The following is a 14,692-nucleotide window of genomic DNA, read 5'->3' on the forward strand; positions in this document are numbered from 1 at the left end:
CTGACTGAGCCACCCAGGTGCCCCATAACTACTTATTTTTTATAAAGAATTTATAACACAGGGGGACTTGTGTAGCTCACTCAGTTAGTGTCTTCCTTCAGCTCAGGTCATGATCCCCGAGCCCTGGGATCTGAGACTTGTCTTGGGCTCCCTGCTCAGAGCGGAGACTGCTTCTCTCTCCTTCTGCTTCTCCCCTCGTTCATGTTCTCTCTTTCTCTCGAATAAATAAATAAAACATTTTTTAAAAATTCATAATGCATATTTTTATACCTATGATATTAGTCATGGTTCATCATATTTTTGGAAAATAGAATATTTGTAAATGTATTGACTAAAAAGATAAATAAAGTAAAATAGAAGTTACAGTGTAGTTTCTCATGTTTAAATTGAACAATTAAGATAATTTAATTACTACCCTGTGTATATGAAGAACATATTTTCTCCAGTATAAAGATAATAAAAGCACTTTCATTTAAGTTATATTCCTTTCCATATGCTACTTTTACCTGAGATTTGCAGTTTATTTATTTATTTTTTTTCTTTTTTAAAGATTTTATTTATTTATTTGAGAGAGAGAGAGGGAGAGGGAGAGAGAGGCAGCATGAGGGGCAGCGGGAGAAGGGGAGGCAGACTACCCACGGAGTAGGGAGCCTGATGCGGGGCTCAATCCCAGGACCCCAGGATCATGACCTGAGCTAAAGGCAGATGTTTAATCAACTGAGCCACCCAGGCACCCTGAGATTTACAGTTTAGCCAAACAAAACCCAACCTTTAATTACAATATAATTAGAATGTCAAATCAAACACATTTACTTGTTTAGATTTCCCTTAAAGATCTTGAGTGCAGCAGGTGATGATAAGTGTTTTGCAGATGTTTACCAAAAGCAAACATTAAAACAATGGTCATCCATAATTAATCAAAATTATTCTAAAGAGAGTATTTTATTTGCTCATGTTTAAGATAAGACTAAGTAAGACCATCATCCTTTTTAAAGGGTAATAAAAGATCATTTCTATGAAATTTTTGTAGGTTCTAATTCTTACATTTTTGTAAGAATAGGATTATCAGAATGAGGTTTTCCAATTATAAAACTGGGTGATTTTTTAACCTTGTTTCATCAATTTCTGCTTCCCTTATTCTATGAAGAGACAGATTGCATCATCTTCTTCATTATAAATTTCACAGAGATTATCAAAGACTTCATTTTGTGTGACACTGTAACAGAGAAGATATAAAGCCACAAATATTAACCCTTACATACTATCCATGGTGCTTCTTTACACAACCTAGCAGAAATACTGGACAAAACTCCTGTGGTTAACTCTGCTTTAAAAATTATTTTATAGTTCCAGGTGTGTGTGTGTGTGTGTGTGTGTGTGTGCATTTCTTTAAGATAGAAACATCCTACTTTTTCTGAGAGTACAAGAAACTATGTTGATGATGAAACATTGTAAAAAATGTCCTATCTGGGAGAAAAGCATTATACTTCAAAGTGATCAAAACAGTGAGGAGCCACGGAATGGCAAATATACTGCAATACAATAGAACAAGCTAAACCTACAGATCAGGCATGCATTGAGGTGTAGAAATCCTAAGAAAACTAATATAAAGTTTCACTGCACCAGTGGCTATCATTCAGTCCAACAAAAGCAATCTTCTGAATAATGGGAATAGCATTAAGGAAAAGTCATAATTACATGGGTGGATACCTCACACTACAAATCCTACAGGGCCATCTAGTTCTTCTGTGATGCATATTATATGCACTATGGAAGAATGTCTTCCTTACAAATAAATATACAACCAGAGTGCAGAAAAAGAAGACACAATGAACAGTATTGAAATATTCTGTCCCTCATTGCTCCGTATCTGGCAAGTGACTCAGATGCTTTAGGCAGCATTAAACACTAATGTTAGGAGGTGGCAATGGATGAATGTATCTTTGTTGAACCCATTCAATATGGTAATGAGAAATACATTGCTATAGATAACATCTGTGAAGTAATATAAAAGACCACAAAGTGGCTAAAAACAATGACAAAAAGTAGATTTGTTCTTTTTCCAAGATGATGAAGTTACTATTAAACAGCCTCTTTGTCCCTCTACATAAAATTAAAATTAATATCGATCATGAAAAGATACATGAGGACTGAGTTGAACAATTATTCCTAGTTATTGACCAAACAATGTTGTCATCCCATCAGCCCACCCAAATTACATAATTACAATGTGTTTTCTCAAAGAAATAAGAAATCATCACAACAGTTTAATAATGTTTTATATGACCTACAAAATATAGATTCACCTAGAGTTATGTTTTTTCCCACATTTAGTACAGATTCAAGTAACAAGAAAGTAAGAGCAAGTTGCAAACTTTAAAATAAGCACATATCAATTTAGCTTAATTTTTTAAAAATAAATCAAAGCAAACATTAAATTGATGTTCATTAGCTACTTCCTTGATGTAATGGATGCAAGTTTTACTTTCATTGGGAAGGTATATTTTCAGATCAATTTGTATATCACACTATCACTCTCTTCCATGTTTTTATAAATTCCAGCTTCCTTGGATGACTAGTATAAAATCAACTCCTATCATTCCATATTCACTCCTTTTCTCTTCTATCTTCTCACATTTGATTTTCACTTCAAAGTCTTCTGAAGGGTCACCTAATGATTTAGTTAATATTTAGTCCATTGGCTTTTCTGCGAGTTTGCTTGTTTGACATCCTCCATCCCTTACCATCCCTTACCATTGCCCACCTTTTGACTCTTTCCTGGTCTCTGTAGAGTAGATCTTAGAGTTTTCTCTAACTCCCTGCAAGCCTATGCTTGATTCCTTCAGTTAAGTCTTCCCTCTCCACTAATATGTTAAGTTTAGCTATGTCCATGTTCACTCATCAGTCCTCAAACTCTTCCACATCACTTTTATCCCATCACATGACTTCCATGCTCATGTCTTTGTAAGTGATTTTCAAATATGTGTGATTTCGCTCCAACTCCATATTCCAATTACACAGAGTATACAGTTACCCTAATCTCAATATGTGCCAAAGAAAAAGCATTTTCTCCTGCTGACATGAGTTCCACTTCTTAGTTAATAGCTTTACACGATTTTCTCAATTGCTTAAATTTGAATATTTTACATTCACGATAATCCTTCCCTTCTCATAACCCCAATTCCCAGTACTTTAAATTTTATACTTATTATCTCTGTTCGGGATTGTACAATAATTTCCTAACTGCATCCCATAATTCCCAACAATTCATTGTGGTTTTATCAACATTTTCTTCCTGAAACCTAAATCTGACAGCATCATACCTCTCTTAAAGAATTAAATTTAATGCAGATTAAAGATGAAATTTCCAGATTTCTATCACCTGACTTCAGTTTATATTACAGTTTTGTTGCAAAGCATTGAACCCAATGCTCCTTGCTTTTTAGCATAGTTATGATAAATATTGTTTTTTCTGGTGGCTCTTGGTTCTGGAACACTTTTCATTTCATCTATAAATTCCTATTGAAGTTTTTCCCAAGGCTTAGCCTTCAAAGCCCAGCTCATTAATATTGCCAAGGAAACCTCTGCAGAGAGGATTAATCATATTAAATTCCTCCATTCCTATCTTTCTATATCACTTAAAAATATATCTAATTTATAACATCAGTAAAATAATAGTATTAGAATATACAAATCTTATGGGTCTAATGGTTTAAGTTCTCACTAAATTGTGACCTATCATTTATTGAGTAACTATGGATAGCAGATCCTCAATAAATACTTTTAATTGTGTAAATGAATGAATGGGTTTTGGTGTTAGTGGCAGTTAAGAAACTAACAAGCCACAGAATATGTAATTTTTAAACATCCTCTTATTTCTAATATACCATAATACCCTACTACATATTAACTGGTACTGCTGTTTATACTTCCACATTATTTAACTGACTCCCATCACTTTGCTCAGTAGTCTTTGTTTCTTCAATGATGGTTCAATGTCTGTGAGGTTTGTGTTCAGCTCCATCCCCATCTTTGTTACTATATGTGTGAGGAGGTAAAGGGTAATAGTGATAGTAGCATAAATTTAGTAAAATGTAAACTCAGACAACTAACATTCACATTACAACACCTAAGAATATTATGCAGAAAAAAAGAATATCATACAGTAGAAATTTGGAGAAAATACAATTGTATTTCCAGTATGTCAGGGAAATAAGAAAAATTTCAAGTTGAAATGCTATATAACCAACCTCTATGATTTAAACCATGTTTTATAATATTGCCTAGAAGTACAACTTTCTTCCAAAATGCATATATTACCTTTCACCAACCGAAATTTTAGTTACTTACCCTAGAAGAATAGAACTGTCATTATAGTGAATGGAATACCATGTGGCAACTCTACTTAGTGTTATATATTCTTATCCTACTTTTTACCACGATGCATTGTTTTTTCTTCTGTAATTGTTCAGCATTTCAGCATATAAGTCTGAGATGTGGGAAAATGTCAGAGTGTGAATGTGTGGCTGTCTCTGTACATTATAAGTCTGCATCTATTACACAGATGTCAATCACGCTGTCATCCCACAGGGGCACGCCAACTGAAAAATTTCCCTATGCTTCAATTTTTATGTAAGATAAAGTGTATTATGCAGAATGAAGAACTGGCAGTCAAGAGGTAAATGCTGCTAAATGTCAATTGACAATATCATGAGCCCTCGCACATGGGAGAGAAACTATACATTTTTACCCTGTGACAGTGTATTAACTGGAAGAACAACTTTCTGTACTTTGATTTCTAGGAAGCAAGATTTTTTTAGGGGAACAAAAATTGATTGCATGCAAATTTTTCTCATACTAGTTAGGGAAACTTGTCTAAGTTTTAGTAATAAACCCAAGATTATTACTAAATCATCACATTAATAGAGTTTGGAAGAAACATTCACATTTAGAAGAGGGTATGAAATTTTTCATGAAAAATATTAAACTATGATAATCACTGTGAAATACTTAAAAAGACAAATACAACTTCTGCCTATGAAGAATTTGAAGCTTAGAAAGTTAAAATGCATGAATAAATATGCTTTTTAAATAATTATGAAAATTCCAAGCTAATATCCAGTCACATTTTATTCTAGTTCTTTTGGGTTTCAGTTTTGTTCAATTTAGAAATGCTTAGCGCATATACAGAGCTATACAGGATACTTTATGAAAGAATTATTCACCGATGACAAATTTTTCATAAAATCAATTATGTAAACTGAATCACTTTCTGCATTTTTTATTTAATTCTATTCCTCTAGTTGTTTTTTGTAGCACCAGTATCATACTCTCCTAAATTATTTAAAGTGTAGAATACATTTTATTATCTGATCTTGTAGTTCTTCATTAATTTTCTCTTATAATACTTGGATCTCATATGATTTTTTAAATTTGGTTTTCACATTTTTTATAAGACATTTCCATCAATTAAAAGATACAGGATTTTATCGAAATTGCACAAAAATGGGATATTCATTCAAAGATAATTTTGTTCTGGTTATCAATTAAAGTACAACAAAATACCCCCAAACCTAGTGACTTAAAAAGATAAACATTGTATCATATTCTATGATTTGGGGGGTTCAAGAATGTGGACAGGACTTGGCTAGGAAATTCTGCTCCATATAGATTTGACTAGAGTAAGTTGGTGATATTTGACTCTGGTTGGGCTGATCTGAAGGTCCCAAGACAGTTTTTTTATATACCTAATGCCCATTAATATACATACCAAATATTCACATACCCATAATTCCAATATAGTTGGCTGCTAAGCTCCTTCTCTTGTTATTTTCTGGGCCTCTTCATATAATTTGTCAGGGTTTTCAAACCTCATGAAAGCCATATCAGTGGTCGCAGAGACTGGGGCTGAAACTTCCAGTTTCTTTTTCTTTTTTCTTCTTCTTTGGTATTATTTATGTATTTATGTATTTATTTATTTATTTTAAAGAGATAGTGTGTGAGCGGGGATGTGGCAAAGGGAGAAGGAGAGAATATCAAGTTGACTGCCTGCTGAGCACAGACCACACACACACACACACACACACACACACACACACACACGACTCCATTCCACCACACAAGATAATGACCTGAGCCATAAACCAATAGTCAGTGGCTGGAAGGATTGAGCCACCCAGGTACCCCGAAACTTCCAGTTTCTTAAAGGCCTGGAATGGCAAGGAGTCACTTTTGCCATCCTCTGTCAGTCAAAGCAGTCACAGGCCAGCCAAGATTCAAAGGGAATAAACAGGATCCAACTGCCTGGGGAAAAAGTGGCAAAGAAGTTGTGGCTATCTTTAATCCACCATAGCTGACCCACTGCCCACAAATGATTTTCATTCTTTTAATATGTGAAATACAATTACCCCTCCCAAGACTTCCAACCTCCTATTCCATTACAGCATCACATTAAAATAGTGAAAAGGCAAATTCCCCCTCATAAATACATGGCACCTAATACAGTATATAAGACAAGGCTGAATTTCAACCAATATATCATTTTTGGAGTAACAATGGATCTTAAATTATTGAAGCACTTCCAAAAATGAGGTGAATTATTTCACTATTCCTGCTTGGCAGACCTATTCCCAGAACGCAGGTATGCAGTCTTGATTTTTACTATGCACATTCTTAGCACTGTTCCCAGACCAGAGATCCTGTGGTACAGAGAAGCTGGGTGTTCCCTAGCTTATATTTGACTGCTAACTTGTAAATATGTAATGTGGGGTGGGTGTGTTTTTTCCTGCTCTTTCCTGTGGCGTGCTCAGGTCCCATGCAAGTCTTTTGGCTAAATTTGCACCCTCTGCTTCTGAAACCTTGGCTATGACATATATAAAACAGCTCCATGTCCTTCATACTGTGGAAGAATGAGAATTCAGAGGACAGCATGTTCTCTGCTACTTTTCTACTTGTAAATTAGGCCCCCGAAATCTTTATGCCTGTTCTCTGTGGCAGCAGGGAGAGTCAGTGAGTCACCCTTTCTTATTCAACTATACTACTCAATGAAAAAAATAGATTTGCACTATTCAATCATTTTTGCATCCATTTATAGTTATTTATTTGAAAATGGAAGATACAGCATGTTCCATGTAAAATTAGAATTTGTAGACTTCCACAGAAATAATGCATATGTTCCACCAGTGATACAAAGACTCAGATTTTGTAAAACCCACTGATCTTTCCACTAAAAATTTTAAAAATCCAATAATGCAACTTCCTTACCAAAATGTCCTACTTAAGTTTGATACAAAATAACTTTCCAGTTAAATTAATTTTGACAGAATCTGCAGAAAATCACGACAAAGAATAAATAATACCACTTCTGAAAATATGCATTTATGATCTTATCAGCTTAACTACAATTTAGTTTTTAACATTTCTACTTCAGTTTATGAATCTGGAGTTTCTCTAGTCAAATATTCAAAACGTATGTCCCTGGAAAACGTGTGACATTTTTTAGCAACATGAAGTAGCTTCTGACAGAGTCGTTTACCATCCATTAATTACAACTCACACCGCCCATGTCATTATGTGAATTGAGCTGAAAGACCTGACCACCTGCTCATCTGTACAGAGCAGATCACCTCCATGGCATTTACTGAGCACTTCATTAAATTATTCTTCCATTATTACAAACGTAGGACTTTAAAAATGAACCATCTTTGGAAAAACCTATTTTAAAAAATTTCCATTGCTTGCATCCTACTAGGATTTAGATTTCTGGATAATCAATCATTTTCAATATACATTTTTGGTTGTGAAAAAGGGTCCTCTTCTATTACTCTGTCAAGTTATTCGAAAATATGGGGGAAATAATTGATTTTTAAATTCTTATTTTAAAACTATCCTGTTAACTGATCTGTCATTATTCCTAAGGGCATTTGAATCAAAGTTTTGCCCTTTCTAGATAGAACATCTGATTTTTTTTTTTAATAAAGAACAATAGGCTTTTTCCCCCCACTGTAATTGTATTATTTTATTTCTTATCTTATTACACTGGATGAAAAGTCAAGATTATTGCAAAAGCAGAAAAAAATTCTTAAAATTAAATGGGAATGAAGATACCATTATGATGTATGAAAACTTATTCTTCTGTTCTGTTATTTATTTTACTTTTTTTATTTTTGAGAGAGTGTGGAGAGGCAGTGAAAAAGGGAGAGAGAGAATCTTAACACATGGAGCCTGACATGGGGCTCCATCCTAGGACCCTGAGATCATGACCTGGGCTGAAATCAAGAGTCAGAAGCTTAACTGACTGAGCCACCCAGGTACCCCTATGATGTTCCCTTCAATGTTCAAACATGAGACCTGTGTTTAGTACTTTTTTTGTACTACTTTTGTAAGGTTTTGTTAACAGAAGTTTCCTACCTTTATAAAGTGACCTAGAAATTTTGTATTCTAGTCCATGCATTAGAACAACTTTACAATATGTATTTTTTTTAAAAGCCACTTAATTGTATTTAAAGAATTTAAAATTTAAAGAATTTAAAAATGTAAAGACTCTACCTTAAAATTTAAAGAATTTACCCTAAAAACTATCTGACTGGTGATTTCTGTTTTATAATGATTAGCCAAATTATTTTATTATATGTAGAGCTATGTGTCTAGTTTCATTCTCTACTTCCTCTCTGTAAGAACTACTGATTATTTATATTTTCTAAAACTCAACTTATCCTGATTTTTCAAATGCTTTCTGAAAATATATGTACTAAACAATTCATTTGTAATTCTACAAGATTTTTATGTACATTTATTTTATTTCTTTTCCTCAAATTAACTAGGAATTCACATTTTAATGTTGATGAAAGAAATTGTTTTTAATTCTGCTACCTTACTTACTAATTTTTAATTTTATCACTATTATTTTCTCTTCCCCATTTTTGTTTGAAGTTGTTTGTTTTTATATAACAATTTCTTCTCTGTGAATGCTTAATTTTGGCCCTTGCTTTCATCAGTTGAATCTTTGAGTACAGATGGTCTCCAACTTATGGTGATTCAACTTACGATTTTTTAATTTTATAAAGGTGTGAAAGAAAAGTGGTTTCAGTGGAAATGACACTTCAGATTTAGAATTTTGATCTTTTCCTGGGCTAGTGATAGTGATATGATGGTCTCTCGTGATGCAGGGCAGCAGCCCAGCTGACGCTACCAGTTGGTCATGCAATCATGAGGGTAAACAGCTAATACACTTGCAACTTTGTGTATCTGTACAATCATTCTGTTCTTCACTTTCAGTATAGTATTCAGTAAGTTGCATGAGATATTCAGCACTTTTATTGTAAAATAGGCCTTATGTTAGATGATCTTGCCCAACTGTAGGGGTATATAATTGTTCCAAGCACATTTAAGGTCAGTGAGGCTAAGCTATAATGATTGGTAGGTCAGGTGTATTAAATGCATTTTCAATTTACAATATTTACTGGGATGTAACTCCATCATAAACTGAGGAAGATCTATGTTTTCTTATACAGTTAAGTATATTGGAGCACACTTGTCAAATCCATTTACATTTTTAAATCTCTTTACTACCCTACTACTACCACAGTCCCTACAAGAAAATCAATTTACCTAGTATTTATTTGTTCAGTTATATATTTTTACTTCAAAACTCTTTAGATTAGTCTATTTTTTTATGACAAGGAATATATTTTAGTTCAATATATTTCTACCTGATGATTGAGTCTCAATTAACAAAAACAAATTAAGTCTTGAATTATGGAAACATCTTAATGTGGAATATTCTAATTTTTTCAATAGTATTTTAAATTTTGTTTCTGCTCAGCTTTCTCTTTTTCTTCTCTAATAAAATTTATAATATCTTACATTTTTCTTACCCAATGATGTAGATTCAGTTATCTTAATCTATATTTTGTTTCTGTCATTATTTTTTTTAAGATTTTATTTATTTATTTGACAGGGAGAGACACAGAGAGAGAGGGAACACAAGCAGGGGGAATGGGAGAGAGAGAGAATCAGGCTTCCTGTTGAGCACGGAACTTGATGTGGGGCTCAATCCCAGGACCCTGAGATCATGACCTGAGCCAAAGGCAGACACTTAACCAACTGAGTCACCCAGGCACCTCTGTCTCTGTCATTATTGATCTATTTTTCTTTTGCCTTTCTTCTCAGAGGGACAACTACTAATTCAAATTATTATTTTACTAATTTTTCTCTTGTATCCTTATTCTTCTTCCTCTTCCTCCCAAACACATTTTCCTGAATTTTATTAGTAACAAGAAGCAGATTTCTAACATATATTTCTCTTCTTTGTGATCTTTCTTCCCCCAAAGCATCTCTTTATCTTTGGATGCTAGTATCATTTCTATCTTATGTTATTTAGTTTTCATGTTGTTATTTGAGAGAATAAATATGTGTCTACTTATCCTTGAATAAAGCTTAAAGAGCAATTTTGAAGATCAGCAGGAGTGTAATGTTTTAGTCTGCACAGGCTTTCATGACAAAAGACCACAGAATAGGTGGTGTGAACAACAGAAAATTTATTTCTCAAAGTTCTGGAAGCTAGAAGTCCGAGATCAGGTGCCAACATTGAGTTCTGATGAGGATCCTTTTCTTGGCCTTCAGATAGTTGTCATCTCTCTGGGTCCTCATAAAGCAGAGACAACAAGCTCTGATTTTTTCCTCTTATTATAAGGATATTAATCCTATTATGGGTGTCCCATCCTCCTGACCTCATCTAAACCTAATTACCTCCCGAAAGCCACACCACCAAATACGATCACACTTGGTGTTAGGAATTCACCATATATATTTGAGGGGCAAACCAACATTTGGTCTGTAACATCTCACTCCTGAGCCTCCAGTCTTGTCCTTCTCACAGACAAACTATGTTCATTCCAACCTGACAGCATCAAAAGTCTTAAATCTGTATAGCATCCACTCTAAAGTCCAAAGTTGAAATGAGAGTGATGCCATCAAAATGGTGGATTAGGAATATCTACTACTCATCTTCCCATCCCCCAGAAACATAACTTTGAACAATATATGCACATGAATATACCTTCATAAGAGCCAAAAATTACAGGTGAGGGATTATAGAACTCGGGTGCAGCATAGAAATAAGAAAAAAATACATTGAGGAGGGTAGGAAAGATAAATGCACATTACATCCATTACCCCTCCCTTAAGCTGGAGAAGGTCAGGGTGGAGAGACATCTTTCATGAGGGAGGAGAATAAAGTGAGATCAACCTCACTGCAGACCCCAAAGCCAGCACACCGCAACATCAGGCCACCTCAAAGTTAGCCCACCTCAGTACCAGGCCAACTCTTGTGGGCCTCGGTGACACCCTACAGGATGCTTCCAGCCCATGTTCTGCTCACCTTGGCACTTGGCATACTTCATAGCTTAAGGTGCTTCCAGCAAGCCCCCAGCTCACTCTGTCAACTACTGGTTCCAGGAACCCAGGTGGCTTCTGCAATACCAGGCTTCCAGTACACTTGCATGAACACAACCACAGGCAACCTCCCTCCCACCTCACCTCTCTCTCCCCAGTGTCTGTCAACTCCAGGAGCCCCAGATGGAAGGCATCCCAGGCACCAGCTTCCCCTGGTGAGTCCCTGCAAACCCAGGTTTGAAGATTTACATACCTCAAAGCATACCACATAACTGAGATTTAACTGAGTTATGGCAGTTATGTCATCTAAGCCACATAACAAGTGCTGAATAAATGTTATTATTATTATTATCTCAGTATGTTAGTTACATAGTAAGTAGTATTCTGAAGGGCAGCATTAATATTAGTAGAATTACTTTGAAGTGAGTTGTCATCAAAGTGGAACTGAATATTTTGCTTGTGGTGACCCAATTCTAGTAATTAACATTAAGTGGGGTTTAGGAAAAGATCAGTGGTAGATTTATATGACACAGCCATAAGGAAGATTTGAAACTCCTAGTGCTTTGTAGTGTAAAAACTCGATAGCTCATTAAAGCACATTACCAAATCCACATGTTTGTAAGGAGACTATCTGTGATTTGAGTGTTTATTACTCTATCAATGTTTACAACTCCATTTAGTGCATCTCTCTAGGCTATCATTTTATCTTTAAATCTCCTGTACTGGGTACCATCTTGACAGATAGTAGACAATAACTATATTTAGGAAAAAATATATAGTTTTTATTTATCTCAATTTATTAAGGATAGAACAACACTTAAACTAGGAAAATTGTGTTCTTAATATTATTCAATTTACATTAATTAAAATAGAGATAATTTTTCAAATTGCCTTTATTGTTGTTGTTTTCTTAACTCAGTCTTTTTTTTAAGTGTTCTTATGAGTTTTATAAAGAATAATGAAGTCAGAACAAAATCATGAAAGAAGACCCTCTAATTTAAATGTTATGTTTCACCAAAGTTTTTTTTTAATTACTTTAAAATTATCTGTCAAGAGAAACGTGGAAATGTGCTTAATTATGAGAATTATGGACAAGATAAATTTTTGTATTCCAGCATTATAAAGAATTATGTGTATGAATCAATAAAATACCTTAATTGTATAAAAAATAGCCTGAAGAAATTTAATACAATGCCTGACATATAATGGATATTTGTTGAGTTAGTTTATTCACACAGTGTTGGCAAAAAACACATGATATTTGTTTTAATGAATAAATATACATACCATTATCGGCCATTATTATTTTGAAATATTTAATTAATTAACCCAAGTTTATTTTGTGCTCCAAGGCCAGGGCCTACCAAGAAGTGGTAAAGTAAATTAGACTCTCTTTCTATTTACCAGGAGGTCATAGTAGAGAGGAAGATAAATTATTTTAGAATGATGAAGTATTGTCATAAGTCTTAAAATGACATCCCTGAGGTGAAAAAAAAAAGCACAGAACAAGAAACAACTGACTAGACCTGGAAATCTTAGAGAAGACTTCTCAGAGGCCAGTGATACATGAATAGAGTTCAAAGTTTAAATAAAGGGGGGAGTTAAGGATATTTTATGCAAAAAGTGCAATAAGAGAAACTATGGTGCTGGTATGAAGGAACACAGTGTGTTCAGGAAAAAAATAAAACAGTTTTTATGAAAAAAAATTATTAAGAATGTAGACAAGTGATAGTTCTGGATTGATTATCAAGAAAAGACTTTTTGAATTTTAATCTCTAGCTAGCATGAACTCAACAAACTTTTTTAAAGGGTTAGATGGTAAATATTTTAGGCTTTGTGGGACATGTGATCTCATTCACAACTACTCAATTTTATCACTGTAGTGTGAAACAGCCACATGGAACATGTAAATGGATAGATGTGCTTCTGTTGTAATAAAATTTGATTTACAAAAACAAGAAATGGGCTAGATTCCCATGCCCTGCTTTAACAGCTCTGTAGGAAAAAAAAAAAAAAGTACCATCAAATTTTATTAAGAAAGTGTTACTTGGGAAAGAATTTGCAAACATCCACTCGATCTTTCACTTTACCCTGGTTTTGTGCTGATCTCAGCCTATCCATAATCAGTGTTGTGGCCAGACCAGTCCTTGTGGTTCTTATGATTGTAAGATGTCTGCAGCAATAACTATGTGTAAACTGTAGAAACAAAAAAAACAACAAAATTTTATTATTTACAAGTTCTAGAGGATACACAATGGACCACAGTGTGAATCCCCAGGTGGAGAAAGAGAGAAGGAGCACAAACCTGGGGTTCTGCTCTAATTGGGGTATAAGGCAGTCAGGGGGAGGGTGCTCGGTTTTCTCATGTTCACTATTGGTAAATTGAAAACTTAGAAGTGAGAATTGAAGCACTGGAAGAGAAAAACAAGGGGACTAAATGGCCAATGATTGGAATCAACCAAGTTCTGTGAAACGAAAAAATGTTAGTAAGGGGAGGGGAGAAGAGGGCAGGGAGGCTGGCTTTTTATCTAGTCCTGTGGCTGGCAATGTGTTATTTGATATAGCTGTCTTTGAAGTGAATGCCTCTTTGAAGTGAATGCCTAGGAAATCAAAGCTGATGTCAGGCACTTGCATTACAAAAAAGAAAAACCAACTGTTAGAGTTTACACTATAAGCCCTTAAATAACATTCTTTTTTGCAGGCTTCTGCATTCAGATGCCACAAAATTTATTATCTCAAGAGAGGAAATCATTACCTTCTGTAACAAAAACAGTAAGTAAGCTAAATTTCATTATCATTCTTTTTTTAATCAAATAATAACTTGAACTGGCAAACTTGATAATGAATCTTTAGGTAAGGGAATTTCTGGTCAGGCCAGAAGTAGAAAATAGAAAAGTTAGCCCCTTTCATTCCTGAAGGAATGTATTAAAAATAAAGAAGGCGGAAGCAGATCTAGGTGCTTAGAGCATGTCCATTAGACCCTCAAAAAAAGGAATGTTGTGTCAAAAACAGGGGTTCTTTCTTCCACAGTGTGTGACTCTAGGGGGAGATCATCTTCTTGGCTATTTCCCATACGAGCTCGGAAAACGGCCTCATCACAATACAGTGGTTCATATACCATGATTGATTAGAATCCAGTTTGGACTTTCCTTGCCTGAGTTCCCAGGTGGACAGGATAGTCTGCACAATCTCCTGGTGCTCCACGGAGAAAACTGAGAAGGTAGTTGACATCAAGACCAGTAGCTTAGGGGCGCCTGGGTGGCTGAGTGGGTTAAAGCCTCTGCCTTCAGCTCAGGTC

Source organism: Enhydra lutris, unplaced genomic scaffold (assembly GCF_002288905.1).
Source record: "Enhydra lutris kenyoni isolate GAN:26980312 unplaced genomic scaffold, ASM228890v2 scaffoldscaffold15, whole genome shotgun sequence".
NCBI lineage: Eukaryota > Metazoa > Chordata > Mammalia > Carnivora > Mustelidae > Enhydra > Enhydra lutris.